This window comes from Castor canadensis, chromosome 1, assembly GCF_047511655.1.
Source record: "Castor canadensis chromosome 1, mCasCan1.hap1v2, whole genome shotgun sequence".
Lineage (NCBI taxonomy): Eukaryota > Metazoa > Chordata > Mammalia > Rodentia > Castoridae > Castor > Castor canadensis.
In genome coordinates this window covers 157,911,829-157,933,346 of record NC_133386.1, presented here as the reverse complement: position 1 = coordinate 157,933,346, position 21,518 = coordinate 157,911,829, and the positions used below count along the sequence as shown (strand labels likewise).

The 21,518-nt window shown below is 44.3% G+C and overlaps 1 protein-coding gene across 2 annotated transcripts in view; it reads right to left on the bottom strand.

Moving 5' to 3' along the window:
* Nav2 (neuron navigator 2) overlaps positions 1–21,518 on the bottom strand; it is a 686,981-nt gene that overhangs the window by 374,023 nt on the left and 291,440 nt on the right. The window lies entirely within an intron of this gene.

The following is a 21,518-nucleotide window of genomic DNA, read 5'->3' as shown; positions in this document are numbered from 1 at the left end:
TAAAAGACCCCAGATAGAAAAAGCAATTCTGAGCAAAAAGGAGCAATGCTGGAGGTATCACAATATCAGATTTCAAATTATACTACAGAGCCATAGTAACAAAAGCAGCATGGTACTGACACAAAAACAGACATTGAAGATCCAGAAATAAACCCACATAACTACAACCACCTAATCTTTGATAAAAAGAGCCAAATACGTACCCTGTAAAAAAGACTCTTCAACAAATGGTGCAGGGAAAACTGGCTATCTATCTACAGAAGACTGAAACTAGACCCCTAGCTCTCACTCATACAAAAATCAACTCCAATGGATCAAAGATTTTACTGGAGGATCTAAAACACTGAAATTACTACTGGAAAAAATAGAGGAAAGTCTGGAAAATATAGGAATAGGTAGTTATTTTCTGACTAGGACTGCGATTGCTTAGGAAGTAAGAGTAATAATTGACAAATGGGACTGCATAAAAAAAATAGTTAGAATCAAGAAACAACCCACAGAATGGGAGAAAATCTCCAATGGTTATTCAACAGATAGGAATTGATATCCAGAATATACAAAGAGTTCAGAAAAGCCCTAAATAGCCAAAGAACAAATAGCCCAATTAATACAAAGGCAAATGAATTGAACAGATAATTCTCAGAAGAAGAAATACAAATGGCTAATAAACACATGGAAATACAAATAAAAACTACAGTAAGATTCCATCTCGCCTTAGTCAGATTGGCAGTCATCAAGAAAACAACAAATGCTGGTGAGGATATGGGGGGGAAAGGAACCCTCATACACTGTTGGTAAACTAGTACAACCACTATGAAAATCAGCATGGAGTGTCCTCAAAAAACTAAAAGTAGACTTCCCTTATAACCCTGCCATACCACTCTTCAACATATATCAGAAGGAGTGTAAATCAATATTCAAGAGAGACACCTGCACATCCATGTTTATTGCAGCTCTCTTCGCAATAGCCAAACTATGGAAACTGATGAGGTGCCCAAAAACCAATGAGTGAAACCATGGAATATAACTCAGCCATAAAGAAAAATGAAATTATATCATTTGCAGGAAAATGGATGGAACAGGAAATCATGATGCTGAGCAGGATTAGCCAAGCTCAAAAGGCCAAATATCAAATGTTCTCACTCAGTTGTGGAAACTGTGAAGATAATAATGGGACATGAATGTAAATGGGGAACTGTCTAGGGAGGGGATCAGCAGGAGAAGGGAGGGGAAAGCAACGGATATTGAGGGCTGAAGAGGATGGAAATCTGCTGCATGTATACATATAAAGACAGCATAATGAAACCCACCAAACACTTTGAAAATGAGACTAGGTGAGAGAAAGGAATAGAAATCTAGTGGAGGGAATGAACTTGTTCAAGGTACACTGTACACATGTATGGAATTATGAAATAGCCTCATATTATTAATGTTTGTTGACTCAAACATTAATAAAAAATAAGGTTGGGTAGGGTGGTGTAAATCTATAATCCCAGCTAGTTGGGAGGCAGAGAGGAGAATCGAGGTCTGAAGCTGGCCTGGGCTAAAGGTGTGAGAGACACTATCTGAAAAAAAAAACAAAACAAAAAACCCTTAAGTAAAGTCTAGGGGCGTGGCTTAAGTGGTAGAGCATTTGCCTTGAAAGCAGGAGGCTCTGTGTTCAAATCCCAGTACTGAAAACAAAAGAAAAGAAAACAAAAAACCCTAAGGTTGCCAGGTCCCACTCTGGACCAATGCAGTGAGACTCTCTGTGGTGGGGCCCAGGCAGTGGTTTGTTGATGAAGCTCTCCTGTGTAGGCAAAACTGAAAAATGCTGCTTCATGAAATGCTGTGAAGGCTTTGTTGTCATAGCACTTTATAGCGGGAACTTATTGAAGTAACAATTTGAATGATTTTAATCAATGTTAAAACTCAATCTGGAAAATCCTAGGCCTTCTATTATTTTTTTGAGTTAGATTCTCTTCTTGAGAGAAAATAGTCTGCTAGTCTAGCTACCTGTGCTACCCACATGCAGCCAGGTAACTGCCCAAATGCTGCCTCAGAGTCAGCACTGGGGTGGCATCAAGCAGCCTGATGTTGCTAGACCATTACTGGGTGTGGGGCCTCCAGGCACTGAGCTACGATGCTCTGGGACTCCCTCATCACATTTCCTCTTTTGGTTACTGCTGTCATGCTGGAAACCTTCATGCCTGTGCTCTGACTCTGCCCAGGCATGGAGAATCGCACTGCCTGACTGAAAGGCTCCTGGCCAATGTCTGACCCCCAGGGTGAGGTGGGAGCTCAGGGGACAGGACCCTGGGAGGAGGACTGAAAAACTTAGCTCTTGGAGGCCTGTGCTAATAAAAGGGTGTGCTGGTGTGAAGAATCTTCACAGTGGATAACTTAAAAAAAATTTAGAGCTTTTGTGTGCTTTTTGAGATTCCCCATGATTAAGCCCTATTAGGAACAAAGCTGTCTGCAAATGTCAGTGATATGGTGATATCAATAAAGCTAGCTTAGATCCACTTCTGCTCTATACCTTTCCAGGAAGTAGCAATGAGCCCCTTCCCCAAACAAATCAAAACCTTGTTGGCTATCAAAGACTGCAATGCAGTTCTAGTTAAAGGGTGGTTATGTATATAACAAAGTCACTGACGGGCGGAGTTCTTCCTAAAACTGTTTGAGACCCTCATTCCAGAGGCCCTGCCTGTTCTCCCTTCCTTTATTCTCTGCAGAAGCACCAGGACCACCCTTGAGCAGAGGGACTAGGAAATCAATTCTTCTCTGACTGATAAACCAACTTGCCTCTGTCACCAAGGATGCTGGCCTCAAGACAACCCTCTCTCTGCAGAAAGAGAGAGTTCATGAGGATAGTGGGCCCAGGATGCCTGGAACGAACCCTAGTGGGCATGGGCAAAAGCGAATTCTAGTTAACATTACCCCTTGGCCAAGCACCAGACTGGTCTAAAACCTGTCAACAAAACAGAGACACCCAATGAGGCTCTTTCACACTCTGAGATCACCTGAAGCTGTGTGAAGATTTGAGATCATAAACAGCTGCTTCCTCTCCAAACCCAAGGCAAATAAAACCCCAGAGCTTGACGGGTGGAAAGGAACAAAATATACAGGGATTGTCTTTTATATTTTGGCTTAGAATGATATTTTATAAACAGCGGGGCAAGGCACTTTTAGTTGTTTTCCAAAAAATTGCCTAGCAACTTTCTTGAAGCTCCACATGGCACAAGAATTTTAGATGGTCACATATAAACTGATCAGAGTTTTCTCCTTGAAGCAGCCTGGAAATGCCTCAGACATGAACCTTCCGAAACGAGCCTCCCTAGAGCTATGCTGAAGATGAGTAAGCATCAATTCCCCTGCTTGCCCTGAGACTGTCTTTTCAAACTTTGCAGTGGTGAATGCACTCCCATTTAGAGTCTTTTGCCTGTTGGGTTTTTATCCCTTTTAACAGGACAAGAGAAGAGCTGGGTTTGAGGATGCAGAATCCAGTTTTCAAAGATAGCTGGCTAGCAAGGTGGAAATTCCTGCTGAGTTATAAAAGAACAGCTTCAAGAATCCCCTCACATGGCCATTTTAGCTCTTCCTTTGCCTTGGATCCTTCATCCTTGACTTTGAATCCTGTCTAGGTCTCTATAGTCCCATTTTGTTCTGCACTTCCTGCGGGAGGAACTCTAGCAGGACCCCTTTGTCACTACTCATTGCTTCCAGATTCCTTTCTGAGTGGAGTGAAAGGAGAAGTTCCTGCCACTGCACTTATTCTTCCACTATGGGTGTCAAATGCAGTTACCTCTCCTCCACCAATAGCTGCTTTTCTCTCACATGACCGAGGTGCCCAAGGCCATTATCCAAGGGAGATGCTTCTTTTTGGGAAACAGCCTTTGCTTTCAGTGACTGCCTCTTCATGTTGATGTCTTTCTGACTCTTTCCACTTTGTAATTAAAATCACCACAACAGGACCAGGCCAGGAGCTATGGTAACCCAGGTGTCAAAGCCGCTGGGATTGGCAGGCTTTGGGATGGTAATACAACAGTTAAGTGCCGTGGTCTTCATCTCATTTATTTTCTTTAAACAATACTTGGAAGTAATATTTTCCCCTGTTTTATGGATGGAGAAACTAAAGAGGTCATTAGCCCAAGGTCACACAGCTAGGATGCAGAAGGCCTAGAATGCAAATTCTTAATTGTCAGATTCCAAATTCTATGTGTCCATGACACTGCTTTGTATATCAGCAACCTGGCACTGAATCTCTGACTGTGCTCCTTGTTTTCTGAAGATCCAGCAAATCATTGTCCCTCGGCAAGTGTCACTGATTTGCTGTGGGCCACAGAGGGGAGTCCTGGTCAGCTTTCCTTGCTCAGCAGGTGTAGGGAAGAAGGACCTAGAAGACATAGGAAGGAAGAGAGTCCTTCCTCTTTCTTTTTAGGGTAGGCAATTAAGCCACAATCTCCCACAGCATAGGTATGGAAAGAGACTTTAGAACATCTGGAATCTTCTATGTGGTCTTCTCCCTCCTCCTCCTTCCTTTCTTCCCCCTACACACACACACACACACACACAAGCTCACACTGTCCTCATGAAGCTTGCATCTGGCAGGAAGGCATGCCAACAGAGGTGTTGAAATCCACAGAGAGTCATGATTTGGCACCTGGGGAGCACTTTTCAGCACTCTGGAATGACAGCTTATTCATCCACACAACCCTTCCAGAAAGGCTGTCCCTGTGCCATTGTGGAGAGAGGAAATCAGAGCAAAGGCCATGCATGATCTGGGCCAAGTTGGAGTTGAACTTCTCACCCCTGGTGAGTGGTGGGAGCTTTGAGGCCTCACACAGGAAGCTTATAGTCCTGGTTTTGCTGCTCAAATTCTAGGTGACCTTGGGAAAGTAACTAATACTCTTTGAGTCTCAGTTTTCTGATTTGCCAAATAAGGGAGTTGTTCAGTGGCTCTAAATCTGGGCTCTCTGGACTGATGGGGGTCTCAGAATTCAGCAATGGCCGTTAACCAGCTGCTATTCTCTAAGGGCCTTAGACACATTTACTAGTTGCCTCTTGGATAATAGTCCCACTTCTTAAAACAAACCTTCAAGGAAGAATGGCCATTGCATTTTACAGACATGAAAACCAAATGTCATAGAGGTCAAGGGACTTAGCCCAAACCAAAAAGTAAATAATAAGAGCTGTGACTCAGATCCCGGCTAATGTGAATAACATACTGCTTTTTAGGATGTAGTATCCCTTGGACTACATAATGATAAGGGGCATAGGTTGGCAACACTTTCAGGCTCAGTCTTGAGCTCGCCAATGAACTTGTGAGGAAGATTCTGGTGGCTTAGTGAGCAGAGCAAACATAGGTGCTGGGGGATAAGGCAACTTCTGGAGCAGGAAGGCACAGAGCCAGCTGCTCCAAGGCTGACCCCTGAGTTGCCGATAACATGTCAAAGCAAGGGTTCAGCAAGGGGGAAAGGAGCAGGGGGCCCTTCACATTCCTCCCCACTCAACACAGAGCTGCTGTCACAGTAAATCGCCATCACCGAATGTCTGCACTTTCAGCACTCCCTTCCAAAGACACTGACCTACTTTTTGTTGTGCAGAAATGTGTCCCCAGAGAAGACCTTCTCCCTCTACTTGTCACAGGTGGGAGCCATTCTGATCATCTACTGGATAAATCCAGTCCTCTGGTCTGGGCCCCTAAAACCCTTCCTGACTTGCCCTTGTCCACCTCCTGACCCTGAATTTTGCCACCTGTCCCAGCCATTTCCAGACATACCACACCATCTACTGCCTTCACAAATAAAGAGGGAAGACGGTTTGGGGGGTTGTGTGGTTCTTTGAAGACAGACCTATGATCCTAATTCTATTTCTGCAATGCTATGCAACCTTGGACAAGTGACTCAACCAATAATCTATGCTTTGATTTCCTTGTCTTTGAAATAACTAAAATAGAGATATCTATAGATACCTACAGCTATCTATAGCTGCTTGTGGTATCATTGTGAGGATTCAAGAAGAAAAAAATATGTACAAGTACTTTTACAGAAACCTACCCCAGGTGATTCTATTGTGCAGTCAGTGTTAAGAACCACTGAATCAAACTGCAATATCCAAGACGGTGGAGAAAGTGACTTACTGTGTTTCAAGTCCTTGGTGCTTAGGTGGCACAATGCCTTGCACAAATTCAACATCCTGGAAATAGTTTTTGAATGCTGGATAATTCTCTTTATTTGGAAGATTAAGATGTCAACAATTCTTTTCCCAAAGCCATCTACCCAGCCATCATCAAGAGCCAATTTTTTTTCTTTTATTATTCATATATGCATACAAGGCTTGGTTCATTTCTCCCCCCTGCCCCCACCCCCTCCCTTACCACCCACTCCGCCCCCTCCCTCTCCCCCCCACCCCCTCAATACCCAGCAGATACTATTTTGCCCTTATTTCTAATTTTGTTGTAGAGAGAGTATAAGCAATACTAGGAAGAAACAAGGGTTTTTGCTGGTTGAGATAAGGATAGCTATACAGGGCATTGACTCACATTGATTTCCTGCGCGTGGGTGTTACCTTCTAGGTTAATTCTTTTTGATCTAACCTTTTCTCTAGTTCTTGGTCCCCTTTTCCTATTGGCCTCAGTTGCTTTTAAGGTATCTGCTTTAGTTTTTCTGAGTTAAGGGCAACAAATGCTAGCTAATTTTTTAGGTGTCTTACCTATCCTCACCCCTCCCTTGTGTGCTAAAGCTTTTATCATGTGCTCAAAGTCCAATCCCCTTGTTGTGTTTGCCCTTGATCTAATGTCCACATATGAGGGAGAACATACGATTTTTGGTCTTTTGGGCCAGGCTAACCTCACTCAGAATGATGTTCTCCAATTCCATCCATTTACCAGTGAATGATAACATTTCGTTCTTCTTCATGGCTGCATAAAATTCCATTGTGTATAGATACCACATTTTCTTAATCCATTCGTCAGTGGTGGGGCATCTTGGCTGTTTCCATAACTTGGCTATTGTGAATAGTGCCGCAATAAACATGGGTGTGCCGGTGCCTCTGGAGTAACCTGTGTCACAGTCTTTTGGGTATATCCCCAAGAGTGGTATTGCTGGATCAAATGGTAGATCGATGTCTAGCTTTTTAAGTAGCCTCCAAATTTTTTTCCAGAGTGGTTGTACTAGTTTACATTCCCACTAACAGTGTAAGAGGGTTCCTTTTTCCTCACATCCTTGCCAACACCTGTTGTTGGTGGTGTTGCTGATGATGGCTATTCTAACAGGGGTGAGGTGGAATCTTAGCGTGGTTTTAATATCAAGAGCCAATTTTTATCTAAAACCACTAACCAGGGTTCTACAGTGGCTGATGACTATACCACAAGATGCAGGGCTGAACCATGTGCTTCTGAATAAATAAGGTCAACCTTTCATACTGACTCCTGGACAAACTTGGTATGACTGACCAAATGAGATTCATGCAACACACAAGTTTGGGGGGGGTCAGTGTTTGGATGTTTGAGTTCCTTCGTTTTCATCAGGTTTCTGTCCGAATTTCAGGGCCCATGCCAGGATTCAGACTTGAAATGGACAAATGCACTTCCTGAAGCTTCACGCCTAGTTCCAGATGGACATGCCATGAAGGGTTCCTACCAGCTGTACTGCTGGGACAGAAATTATTCTTAGCACAATGGTGTGGGTGGTAGCCTGTTTTTTTTTTCCCCTTTCCTTTCGTTTCCTTCCGAGATTGATGTTCAGTTAGGCTGCTGAAAAACTAGGACAGAATTTCTATGTATGGGGAAGACGGTCTGAGGGGGGCATGATCCAGCATCTCAGTGTCACACAGCATTTTGCCTTTTCTTTTGTACTCGTCTGTTCTAGGAAGCCTTATCTAAGGAGCCGCTAGCACATGGACTATGATGGGATTCAATGAAGAGGGCAGAATGCTGTCTTTGCATTAGTGAAGATCAGTAGGGGGAAAAGCCAGGGTGACTGTTGATAGAACTCAGATGGTAACCCAGAAGGGACAAAACACATTCCTATAAAGGGCATATTTCTCCAGCTTGAACCCTGTACCAATCAAGACCAGCACAGCTAGGTTGTATTAAAATGTACAGAGTGGACTGAAGTTAGGACAGATACTGCAATAGGAAGCAATGCCAGGAATGTCAATGTCTAGAAAAAAGGCTGGAAGCAGCATTTCTCAAACATCTACTCTGTGCTAGGTGTCTATAGATAACATCTCATTTACTGTTTATAAGTTAGAGTATTGTCATTCCCCATTTACAGATGACAAATCTGGGGTACAAAGAAGTCAATCTCTTCCATTAGTAAGTGGCTGCACTGGGTTGTGAACTCCACTTGCAGACTCCAGTGTCTATCTTTCCTGCTGTATTGTGTCCTGGCCCAGAGAGCTCTGATTCAGCTCCTCAGCGAAGTCCACAGTTGAGTTGCAACATAAGGGTTGGCAATTGACTGCATCTGGCTGGGAGAGTAGGCGAGGATGAAATAGCTGAGGTGACCCTTCACCAAAGTGTTGTGATACAGGGGACAGCTGGGAGTGTGTGCTCCCTGGCCCAGGCCAAGCAGCAACAGCCTTTTCAAACTGTGGCATTGTATAACACTTTGCTGCTGGGCTTCTAGAATAAGAGAACGGGCTCCAGGGTCAGCAGAGGAACATATTAGCAGATCCCACAGAGTTGGGCCTGGGAAAGGCCCCCTTTCTAACCTAGAGAGGTGCAAGGGAGAGCCAAAGTGACAAGGAGTCCCAGCTTGTGCTAAATGGACTTTGACAAGCTATGGCTGGGGCCACAGGGGCAGTACCACCCCCACCATTTGCATGAGCCAAGTTGGCTGTAAAATCTCATTCTCTGGAAAGGAGGAGACACTCACCATCAGCTTGACGCTGTAACTAAGGACACTGGAAGTGACATTGGGAGGTCAACACAGTGGTCAATTGAAGATAGCAGAGTTCTAGCATTGCCACTTTGTGTCCAGAGTGAGTTACTCATTCCTCTGAATCTCTGTTGTTTGATGTGTATCACAGTGATAAAACTAGCCCTCCAGTGGACCCTGGAGATGCTCTGCTCAGAGGTCAAGAATCCCTCTTCAGTAGTCCTCCCCTCCACAGCTTCCATGTGCTTTGCTTCTAATGGTCAGCAACTAACCCAGCTCCAAGGCTGGGGCAGCCTGAGGCTAATGACTGACTATTGGTAGATGATAGCCCAGTGTACTTCTTTACTAAATTACAAATCCTCATCTTAGCATCTACAATTTGGGAGTTAAACCCAAGATACACCTTGCTTAGTGACTGTGAAGGCTAAATGACATAATCCGTGCAAAGTACTCAACTCAATGTCTGGCATACAGGCAGTGATCAATAATGGTAGCTGTTTATTTTTATATGGTACCAGATGAAATTGACCATAATGACTACCTTTGACAAAAAATGGTAATTTCCTAATGATATGTTCCAGTCTGGTCCCCTGACATTCTCCCACTAGCTACAGTGAAGAAATTTTTCTAAAGAACACCCTGGCTTGCCCTAGTGAGCAAACAACTCAGTGTTCTTCCTCCCTGTTGTTCTCCTCCCGCAAATAGTGCTGGTCTCAAATGTTCCCCTGCCACTGGTTTTCAGGTTTTACTGGACTAGGCCTGTTATTTATGCAGAAAACTATGTGAATTTCAGCCCCACCTAAAACAGGAGAGAGGGCAGGGGTGAGGGTGGGGGAGAGCCATCAATGTTGTCAAGTGGAAAAGGATTGGGTCATAAATAGGAAAAATGTTCTCAACTTCCCTGAAGGGCAATGTTTTGTAAATATATTTTTGTTTTATTTTCCTCCAAAGATGACTTTGGTGACCTCTTAAAGTAGGCCTCTCTTTGAAGGGTCATGGTGTATTTATGGTAGATTTCAGCTTCAAACACTGGACAAATGAATACTGTGTGTGACAGCCTGGTGCTCCTGGCCAACACGGCATAAAAGGTTCATGGAACACTGTTGTTTATGTTTCCTGTAGCTATTGCTGCTCCATTCTCATGGCAATCCATCCACTATCTCACCCCAAACACACCATTGCTTCCCCTCCCATCATGAGGAGCTCCCGTGGAGGGTGAGGGTCATGCACAGAGTTCTGCCTTCAAACACAGAGGAATCTGAGCACCTGGCAGAGGCATTCTGATAGTAGATAAGCAAAAGAGAGAAAATGAATCTGATAATAGGGGGGCAGGAGGTCATCAAACTACCTGCTTAATTGCTAAGTCCTAGCCATTGGGAACGGGATGCTATTGAACTTGAGGCTTGATCTGGGTCAGATCTCTTGCGGAGCCTGGGCAGGGAGCAAAACCTGTTCTGCTAGGGGAACAGCCACTGTCTGGGAGTCTTGGCTGCCCTGTGCCTTCAGCTTGTAGCCCATCAGGTATACAATGGTGCACAGAGCACTTGCCATCTGGAATAATTTACATGCTGCTTGCTTGTTTCTTGTCCATCCCTGTCCCTCTCCCTCTACCTCAACATACATGCAGACACTCAAACATAATCTCCATAAAAGCAAGGATTTTCTTCTGCTGCATGCAGAGCCCAGAACAAGGACAGGCACATGGCAGGTACTCAGTACATAGTTGTTGATTGAATGAATGAAGAGGACTTGCTTTTATGTTCAATAGAAATGCAAAAAAAAAAAAGTGCCTGTGGAAGCAAGTAATGCTCCTAAGGCATTGGATGAGCTCTGATTCTGCTCATTATACTCTACGTTAGGGAAAACTCCATGCAAGTTTAGAAGGATTTGCAAAAAACAAGAAGTGAAATGAGCAGTTTTTGCATTACCAGAAAATACCGTTAATCAGACCATCCCGATAGATGTGGCTGTTTTGTCTATGGACCACAGCATATTTAGATGTTTCCAGATATTCATTTGTTCAGCATTACATAGCACCACACTACGAGCTTTCTCAGACAAAAGCAAGCAGAAGCAAACATCAGCTCAAGGAGCTTAATGACCTGACTTCTTGGACATGAGTTTCCAGGGTGTACATGTGAGCAGAAGTGCTTGGTGAGTCACATGCGAATCACAGATCAGAGAAGACATTCATGGCCTTGGTTCTGATGTAGACAAGACCTCCCAGTCCTTAGAAAGGACCTCAGCTGGTGTAGGGATTTCCTCCAGTGAGTCTGTGTGCTCAGCCAGATCTGTCAGATGAACACATTGATGTCTCTTTGGCAGAAGAAGAGCTTCTCCCAAAGTCACAGAGGGCCCACAGATGTCAAGCTGGCACCTGGCCATGGAATCACAGCCTGTGTCTCTTGCAGTCATGGCTGGCCTTTTGCAAAACCCTTTCAACCACTCAGCCAGACAGGGGCAAGGCCTGAGCCATGTGGAAAGTATTCTCAGCCTTATTCTCCCAAGTGAGAGCAGAACATACAGGCCTTCAAGCACTTTGTTGTGTGTTTTGAGACCATAGTGCAATCCAGAGAGGAGTTCCTGGCCCAGAGATACCCAGTGTTACTCAGAAATGAATGAAGGAAGGTAGGTTTTAGTCTTCATGGTCCTGGGCCCTCTCTAGGCTACTGTGTTCATAGGAAGCTAGGGCTGGGTGGGGAGGAGACTGCCATGCCTCATGGTCTATGGCTAAAGCAGCCCATCTTTGCCCATGACAAAGAGGCAGGGGTGGTCTAAGTGGGCACACCAATGTGAGAAGAGTTATAACAAGAGCCAATATGGTCCCATTTGGCTAGCACAGGGGGTTGAGATCCTCTGAGAAATAGCCTAGAACTGCACTGGGGGCACTGGCCACATGTGGAGACTGAAGACTTTGAAATGTGCAAGTCTCCGGACTGAGATGTGCTCTGAGAGTAGAGCGAACACGGAACTCCAGAAATTTCATGCGGAAGGCTGGCAGATTCTGGAGTGGTAGAGTGCCTGCCTAGCAAGTCTGAGGCCCTCAGTTCAAACCCTGGTACAACCAAAAAAATCATGTAGAAAAAATTGTAAAATACATCATTGATAATTTTTATTATGTTGATCATATGTTGAAATGAGAATATTTTGGATATATTGTGTTAAATGGAATATATTACTGAAACTAACTTTACCTGTTTCCTTTTTATATTTTTTAATGTGGTGACTAACACATTTAAAATTACACATGTGGTTTGCAGTCTATTTCTACTGGATGGTGCTGGTCTAAATCTTGTTATCTCTTATGATACCACAGCAGCAACACTACCTATGAGTTCATCAGACATGCAGATTCCCAGGTCCCATCCAGGCCTACCATAACATAGTTTGCATTTTTAATGAGATCTCCAGCTGGTTCATTTGCACGTTAAAATTTGAAAAATACTTCATTATGTGTATGTAAGATGTTTTCTTTATCCGTTCATCTGTTGATGGGTGCCTAGGCTGATTCCATATCTTAACTATTCTGAGCAGTGCTGCAATAAACATGGGCATGCAGGTATCTCTCTGTATACTAACTTCATTTTCTTTGAATATATACATGTGATCCATGCATGCTACCTGCATGTATGAAAATATCACAGTGAATCTATTTATTTGTAATTAATATGTGTTAAGATGCTCTGGCCAGCTCATTCTTCAGGATACCTGGTTTCACGGCTCTGAGAGCTATGGCAGAACAAAGTCAAAGAGAGAAAACTTGTTGTGGTCTGCATAGTGTTATGGCACGAGCCCTTGTTAGGAGGTTGGAGATTCAGCTCTATTCCTGACTCTGAAATTGCTGTGTGACCTTTGTTAACTCATTTTCTAGCTCCTAGTCTACAAATGAAGAACCTAGACAGAAGAACTTCACAGTTCTTGCAGGAGCTTCTCCTTGTTCTAGCTGATATGACCAGAATCAGTTCCTTTATCAAGGTACCCAGAGAAATCCTAAGGAGAGTTTTTTTTTCCCCCTCCACCTTGACTTTTGCATTGATCCCACTCAGAGTGGTCACCTATAGTCGGGAACCAACATATATGTCCTTGCCTCCTTTGGGTTCCACGAACTTTAAGTGGCATTTTTCTTACAGCATATCAGTCATTTACTGTATGCTGAGACTGATTCTAAATTCTCTGTACATATCTCATGTAATGCTCACAACGCATTACATGACAAAATTAAAGTACAAAGAAGTTAATTTGCTGAGGATCATACAACTGGTAAGCAGTCAACACTCAGGGTCCCCCAGACTTTAGCCATGTCGTCATGACTAGCCAGGAGAGGCCTAGAGGGACAGCTTGAGCCTGTAAGGTGGCAAACATGGGAATGAAGGAAGGAGGGTCTTAAAATAGTAAAATAGTTTTAAGTGAATCAAATCCACACAGGAAGCTCTTTCCGTAGCATTTGTCAGATTCTCAGATGAGAGTCAACAGCCTGTATCTGGAAACCATGACAATCTCTCCATTTCAGCTCAGCACCCTCGTGATGCAAGTCTCACATCTATATGCTACACTGACATTAGTACCCTGCACACACACAATGGCAAGGCTGGGGCCAATGGACGAAGCAGGCTGATCAGCTGAATTTGTCCCCAAATGAAATCATCTGAAAAGGGTTAATGCTTGCTAAAATAAGCCCTTTTCCTTTTTAAGATCCTCATCTTCTCTCAGGAATAATTTTTTTTTTTTGCAACATAAGTACTTGGAAAGCAATTACAGTAAAGTCAAAATCAAGAATGACAATTTAGTTGGCTGGTTGTGAATACAGTCTGGGAGACGAGGCCTCCTCCCAGCTAGGCCACTCTCAGCCCTTCCACTAGCCCTCAGCAGATGCTCATGGCTTTGTACCTGAGCCCTGGTCCTGCATCCCCATTTTGCACTCCTTTTCCTCTCACTTATGGTCCCTGGCTTCTCACCCCATCTCCTGATGATGTCTCTGCACTTATTCTTTGCACTAACATGTTTTTTGACTTAGGTGTGGCAACTCCCTTGCTGTGATTTATATCATCTCTGCAGACTATCCATCTCTGTGTGCTCCACGGGCTGCATGAGGTTGGTGCAGCCTGGCCTCCATGACTCTGCCATGTGAGCTTTCTCCAGAGCAAGTTTGCCTTGATCAGGGTGAAGAACGGAATACAGAGAATAGCTACACTGGGATCCTTCCTCCTCATAAATCCTAGAGTGTCTGGGAACTCCTGGTGGAGATGTATAGTGTCCTTCTGCTGCTGAGTTCTTCCAGTCAGGGAAGATGCCTACAGGACTTGATAAAACCACTGCTTTTGCATAGCTAGAATGATTATATGATTTTTCCATCAAAATTGTGCTCTTAGTGGTGTGGCTTGATCATAACTCTGCCTACATAGTACAGTACACACTCATTACTGCTTCTTCAGTGTTGATCAGACGGGTCTACAGAAGTACCCTTGAGAGCAGAGAAGAGCAGGTATGACCCCCCTAAGTGGTTAGTGCTCAGTGCAGAAAGCACCCCTAATATCTCCTGACAGAAAACTTCACTTTGAAATGTTAAAGGGCATCTGAATTTTGTCATTTTATTCTGAATTGACTTTGTTTTGCTTAATTTTAATTTTTTCCCAAATTTTAAGGTAAAATTGATGCTTAGGGAGATGCTGGCCACAGGTATATCTTGTGATTTTGTGTCCTTCCTGATATAGTCTGGGAAGCATGATATGACACCAACTTGTCACCCAGCGGAGGTAGTGGGCAGAAACTCACCCTGTCCAACGTGTTTGTTGGAATGGAGAATATTGCACACACAGGTCAAGGTCTGGCTTAGGGTCTGGAGTTGTCTATACTCTTGGCTTATGGGTCTTCATGTTCACGTGAATGCAAGGCACTACATGGGATCCTTTGCTCATGTGGGGGACCTCGAACTTAACAATGTGCTAACCCATGGGGGATCCCCTTCCAAGTAGGAGGTATTTGTGTGGATTCCTTCCTCCTTTTCAGCCCCTTTGATGATTTCTGTAGAAACCAGATGGTAGGTCTTATTGTAGGCAGATCTGGGAGGTTGGAATCTGTACCAACTTCACCTTGTTGGAGGATGGGAAGGTAAGACTGGAGTATACAGGCTGTAGATGAATTTCCTAGACTTAGCTAAGCATGATCTGTTTTCTCAGTAAGACCTGACTTAGTCAGAGAGGGGAAAGCATTCATCTTTTGTGATTCTACAGGGTCCTCCTTCCCCGGCTGGCAAAATCCTACATTGCTTACGTGAGACAGATGGACACAGACACACTCACACACACACACACACACACACACACACACACATGCACGCACATGCACAACACAATGGCATTCTGGTTTGAGAACATCAAGCTATTCTTCCTTTTTCTTTGGAATATGCAGCTATTTGCCATGTCTGAGGGTTTAGTGCATCCTGTGTTGAATTCCTCCTGCTTCCACACTTAAAATTCCCCTGGAGATGAAAAGATAATTTGAAAATTAACTTCTTATTCTTTTTCCATAGCTCCAGGGACTATTCTCAGATCAGAGCACACAGGACCTGGGATGTAATGATGACGAGGAGCAAGATGGGGACTCTGGGTTGCCAACAGTGTCCTATGTCTCCATCAGGGTGGCAGTTTTACATGGGTGTATTCACTTTTAGATAATTCATGAAACCCGCATGCTCTTTTCTAAGAATCTGTAATATTTCAATGGAAATTTAAATTTAAACACAAGCCTGAGACATGGTTGTAACTGAGAGGGAAGGCTTTAATCTAGAGACTAGCTCTCCAGAAAAGAAACACTTCCAATTGTTTCTTGGCTTTCAAGGATTAATGCAGCAGAGCTGCTGTGTGGCTAGCAGGACTGCCAGTGTCTCAGGGACAGTAGGCTAAAGCCTGTACAACTCCCTGCTTCCAGGAAGAAAGCTGTACTGAGACCATGTTAGTCTTATATCTCTTAGACCATGTTATGCCTCTTCTAAGACTCTAAGCAGACTCACATTCCTAGAATAACAGTCAGGGGTCCTCTGAGGGGAACCACAGCTCAACATCTGGAGGCAGACACACAAACCTGTATTCAAACCCTGGCTTTTCCACTTTGTAGCCATGTGACCTTGGGGAAGTTATATAAAGTTTCTAATCTTCAATCTCCCCATTTGTAAAGCAGGCCTAATAATCGTGCCTGCCCTATATAGATGTTGTGGGATTACCTGCACAGCACATAAATGGCTTAGGCCAGGGCCTGGCAAAAAATATAAGTACCCATTAAAGGTTAAATGTTATAATTGAGTCCAACCCCCTCACTTTATGGAGTATCATACTGAAGGTCACAGAGCCAAGATGTGACAATGACAAGACCAGCCTCTGGGTCTCTTGATGCCTTAGAACTATCGTGCTCTCCATATGGCTTGCTTACTTCCATTCTGGAGGCCCTGGGCCTGACTTATTTAGGCAGGTAACTTTTAGAGAGGGGACCAGGATGAATGAAATTTTGATGATAAGCCTTGTCCTCAGGTTGCGGAGAACTGGAGGGGTGACTACCAGCACCTGGAGGGCCTCACTCTGAACCACAGGGAAGCCAAGACTTGTTCAGCAAATGCAGAGAGCCTGCTTTGTGTGCAGGCACTGGGCTGATGTGGACACATCACCTGCCCTCCTGGAACTCACATCTGAGAGGGACGTGGGGAGATGTTGACGGATGACTATAAGAGATAAGTTAATCATAGGGAAAGCAAGAGAAGCATATCTTGGGGTGTCAAGGAAATGACATGGTCACACAGACAGTGACACCACTGAGGTTGGAAATTTGAGTAGGAAGGCACCCAAGTGAGGAGGAGAGGAAGGAAGAGACTGTGTGGAGGCACTGAGTTAGTTAAGGGACTGGACTAGCAGTAGACTGTCACTGCTGGAGTGTGGGGATCCACACCAACAATTCTGGGCTTTGTTCTTGAGGACACAATGAGCCTCAGATGAGTGAACAGAGGGGGAAGTGAAATGAGATTTTCCTTTTAGGAAATACTTGAGTCCTGAGCATCATCCCAGGTTCAAAGGCACTCGGAGTACAGCATGGGGGGAAGGACGGCTCCAACAGTCTTGTTCTCTTCCTAGAGCCAGAGCAATAGGGACCCTAAGAAACCGATGCATCTTGGTTTGACAGATGGGGAAACTGAGAATGGGAGAGGCAGAGTGGCTTAATCAGTATCACTTAGCACATCAGAAGCAGAGCTAGGTCTGACTTCCAAGTCTCCAAGCCAAGCTCTGCTGCACTTGCAGTTGTTCCCCTGCTGTGCCTGGCTGTCTCACAAATTTGTGTGAAAAACACTACTGGACAGTAAGACTCTCAATGGACAGCAAATGTCTTATGTCTGTAGGCACTAAATACATCTTTGCAGAATGGAAGAATTTAAGTGCATGGCCTTTTATGGGAACCCTGGATCTGTTCCCCTCCCCTCTGCTCTTCTTTCCTCATCTTCCTTAACATTATCTTGGGGCCTGTGGATCTTGCCTCCCCAGCCTGGCTAGACCTGCAGACCTGCTCAAGTGAGATTAAGAAGGGGTGTGACCACAGGCCTTGATTCCAACAGCAGTTTCCCCTACCCCCATTGCTGGGGACTGGAAATCCCCAAGACTTCTTGCTCAACTGGTCCCCATTGACAGATGATATCACAGGCCCTTTGAAATGAGAGGGGAACTCCCACCAGGCTTGAAGTTAAGGTGATTTAAAGGCAGGGACAGAGCTCCTGAACTGAAGGGCAGGATAAGCCAGGCAAACACTCTGAGTTGTGGAGTCTGCTGGGCCTTCTGGAATGAAGATGTCATAGGAATTGTTGGAGGCAGGCCAGGTTGGCATCATGGCTGGGGCCTCCTCTGAGGGACTGGACTGAGCTCAGCATTTGGAGGCATTAGGGTGGTTAAGGGACTGGGGTCTTGCCCCCATTCTATCCTAAATCCACAGACAGAACCTTTAGATTCAAGCCCTAGCCTTGCAAGAGCCTGTGCTCTTGTGGAGTGCAGTCCTTAGGATAGGAAGTCAATACTCACCTAACACCTAGGACATGCAAAGTGCCATGACACAGGCTATCATAACTGCTGGCAATAATGACCAGCAAGGAGCTCTTTAGGCTGTTTGGCAAGACCACTCTGGAGCATGGAGTGGGGGTTCCTCTCTTGAAGGGAGTAGGTGTCCCCATAGTCTATCATCTTTGAAGAGCCTGAGATGCAGTAAGCCTCAGGACCTGATGAGAGAAACACACCCCTCACTGTAGGGTGCATGAAGGGATCAGATCTAGACCTGAGCGTGGGGAGGCCTTGGGTGGTCTAGGGGTGCTAAGCTTCCCTAGGCCTTGTGGAAACCACCCAGGAGCCTTAACTCTAATGTTTCCCATGGTGGGAAGCAGCAGCTCAAGAGGCAGCAAGTGTGGTAACAATCATTTAGACAGTACTTGGGCATTCCAGGCTCAGGGGCGTGTCTGAGCAGCTGTCCCTCTTCTGAGAAGTGTAAACAACAAGGAGGACCCTTGGATTAAGGGAAGCACTTGACCTTTACCACTGAGGTCTCAGAGACAGCCAGCAGTGGTGACAACTGTGCCAGCACTGCAGTGGCCTTACAACAGGTATTGACATATGAGTCACTATCTTGGGAAACCCCTCAGAAATGATGGGGTCACTGTGATAAGGGTAGCACCTAAGTAGACCTAGGCCATGAGAGTTGGCATGAAAAGGACGTAGATAGCTGTTCCTCTATTTCTATGGGTTCTGCATCCACAGATCCAACCAACAGAAGATCAAAACTATTTGGAAAAAAGTAGATTTTGCTCTGTACTGAACATGTGTAGACTTTTCCCCCTGTAATTATCCCTTAAACAATATAGTACAACAACTATTTCCATGACTTTGACATTGTATTAGGTATTATAAGTAATCTAGAGATGAATTAAAGAACAAAGGAAGATGTGTGTAGGTCATATGCAAATATTATACCATTTTTAGAAGGGGCTTAAGCATCTATAGATTTTGGTATTCTTAGGGGGTTATGAACTCAATCCCCTGTGGATACTGAGGGATGACTGCAATTTTATTTTAATTGAGTTCAGGGACAAACAGATTGTATATGACCTCACTCTCCTATCATAATACTCTTCAAGGGGGAGGGAGCTAATTATCCCCACTTCACAGACAAAGAAACAAATATTCAGGGAAATTATGTCAGTGGTTTCAGGTTTTGGATTATACAATTGAGTAAGTTTAAAAAAGTGGAGGAGAATATATGGTTTACTGATTTTTATTTAATTTTCCAAAATGAGAATTAAAAAAAAATTTAAATGCTACATCTACATTCACTTTCACTTTTTGGTTAAAAAAAGGTTTGTTTTGTTTTGTTTTCTATAGTACTGGGGTTTGAATTTAGGGGTTTGCACTTGTGGGGCAGGCATTCCACACCTGAGTCACGTTTCTAGCCCAAGAAAGGATATTTTAATGCCAAAAATGTAATAGCCAATCTAATAAAAATAAAGGTCTGTGTCTTAAATTTAATAAAGTTATAACCTTTGCAGGCCCAATTGAAGATCTTTATTTTTCTCACTTCCCTGGTGACTGATGAAACATGGCCTTGTACTTGTGCTGGTTTGTGGAGTAGAGGTTAGGACCATGGGGCTAAGAGACTTGCTCATGGTATGGTCACCTAGCTAGAAAGGGGCAGAGACAGCTCACCCAGACCTAACTTGAAGTCCTGTCCTTCTAGTGTTCTGCATGTCTCTGCTTCCCTGAGGTCAAGGCAGTGGAGACCCACAGAGTCACCCAGATGTCCTCCAGGGCACTTCAAGGGAGCATCCAGGCCTCATCTGACCTTCTCTCTGATTATTTGGCTGAGGGAAGCACCAGTGTCATCAGCACAGAGGGTTTGGTAGAGATCTGAGCCATATGCTTTTCTCTGTATCCAATTATATATGGTCTATAAATTTTTAGACCTTGCTAGGATCAATGAAGCTAAAGATGAGGATGACCCAACTCAATCTTTGGTCATTTAGGAATCACATCACTGAGCCCTGCCTTCCCACACTGTACCATAAGACTTTCTGTTCGTTCTGACACCTGTTTGGAGGACAAACAAAGCTCATCTCTTCCTGGCCTTTTCTGTTTAACAAGCTTACACAAGTCCTAAAACAAGACCACTGATGGTTTCCCTAACTCCAGAGTTCTCTCCCTTCCTCAAAGAGTCACACAGCCAATTTCATACATAGGAAACAAAACAACCACTGAAACCCAGGTCCTTTAGCTTCTAGCCAGAGCCAGGCTCTCACAGTTATTTTACAGATTCCTTAGGTTTGAATTGAGTCCTCCTTTTTAGCTGTGTGACCTTGGGCGAAACTTCACTTCTCTAAACCCCAGTGTTTTCATCTGAAGAATGGACTTAATAAATACCTGCCTACTAGAGTTCTTGCAGGGTTAATTAGGCCATGCATGAAAGCACTTCACAACGTGCTCAACAGATTATCCACACAGTACTCGGCATGATTTCCTTTCTGGGTAGCTCACTAATTTCTCTAAGGCTCAGTGGGGATACTAATTGAATCATGAGACAACGTATGCATGTAAAAAGTTAGACCCAGTACTCAACCCATTGCAAACACATGAAAGTAATTATTATTAGGATATTGTCATTATCAGCCCCTTCTTTCTCATGAGAGTCCCACCCTTCAATCTAGATAAGTGGTCAGTGCGCTATGGCAGATGTACATGGGATGAGTCTAGTGTGTGTGTGTGAAGACCTGTCCAGAGGATGCATCCATTACTCTGCCTGAGGCTCTGATAGTGGTCTGTGGCCCCGAAGCCTACAAGGAGAGGTTCACCCCACAGCTTGCCCATCCCTGAGCTGCTTGGACAGGGTTGCATGGCCAGCACAAACTAGTTTAACAACCTGGATACCCATCTATTCCCTCCCAATTATATTCCTTCAGGTGGAGTGTCCCGATTTCTAAATGAAATCTCCATGCAGTTCCTGAGCTGACAGTCACCTGACACATTCTAAGTCCACAGGAATCCCACTGGATGTGCCCACTGATCTCAGCACATTCCCAAGGGGGCTTCCTGGTCACCTGATCTGGAGGACTAAAGAGAAGCTCTGGACACTGTAGACACAAGCTTTGCAAAGTGACTTCCTAGTCCTCAAACCCCAGCTTGTTGGAGGATGGCTAGATATTCTCAGAGCTGAAACTTCCCTGGAGTGAAGTACCAAGGAACATGTCCAAGGGGATCCCATCAAACTAGTTGTTGCTTAGGAGGATTTTAGCAGACCAGTGGGCCATTAATACCAAATAATCAAGCCAGGAAGCTTCCAAAACAAAAATTCTACTCAGCCATCTGTTACACAGTGTGGCAGAACCACCCCAGGCTTGGAGAAAGACTTGGGTTCAAATGATGGCCCTGTCGCTGACTTTGGGCACCTCTTCGAGTTTAAACCTCAATTTCCCTACATGGAAAATGAGGACAACCAAACTCACCTTTGAAAATTGAAGTGGAAATTGATGATAGTTCAGCACATGGCACATTGTCAAAATACATAAAGGACAGACAGCCAAGTCAGGGGATGTTCCAGAGAGAATCCTGCTGCCCTGAAATACATCCTGAAACCAGACCATTTGTGTTC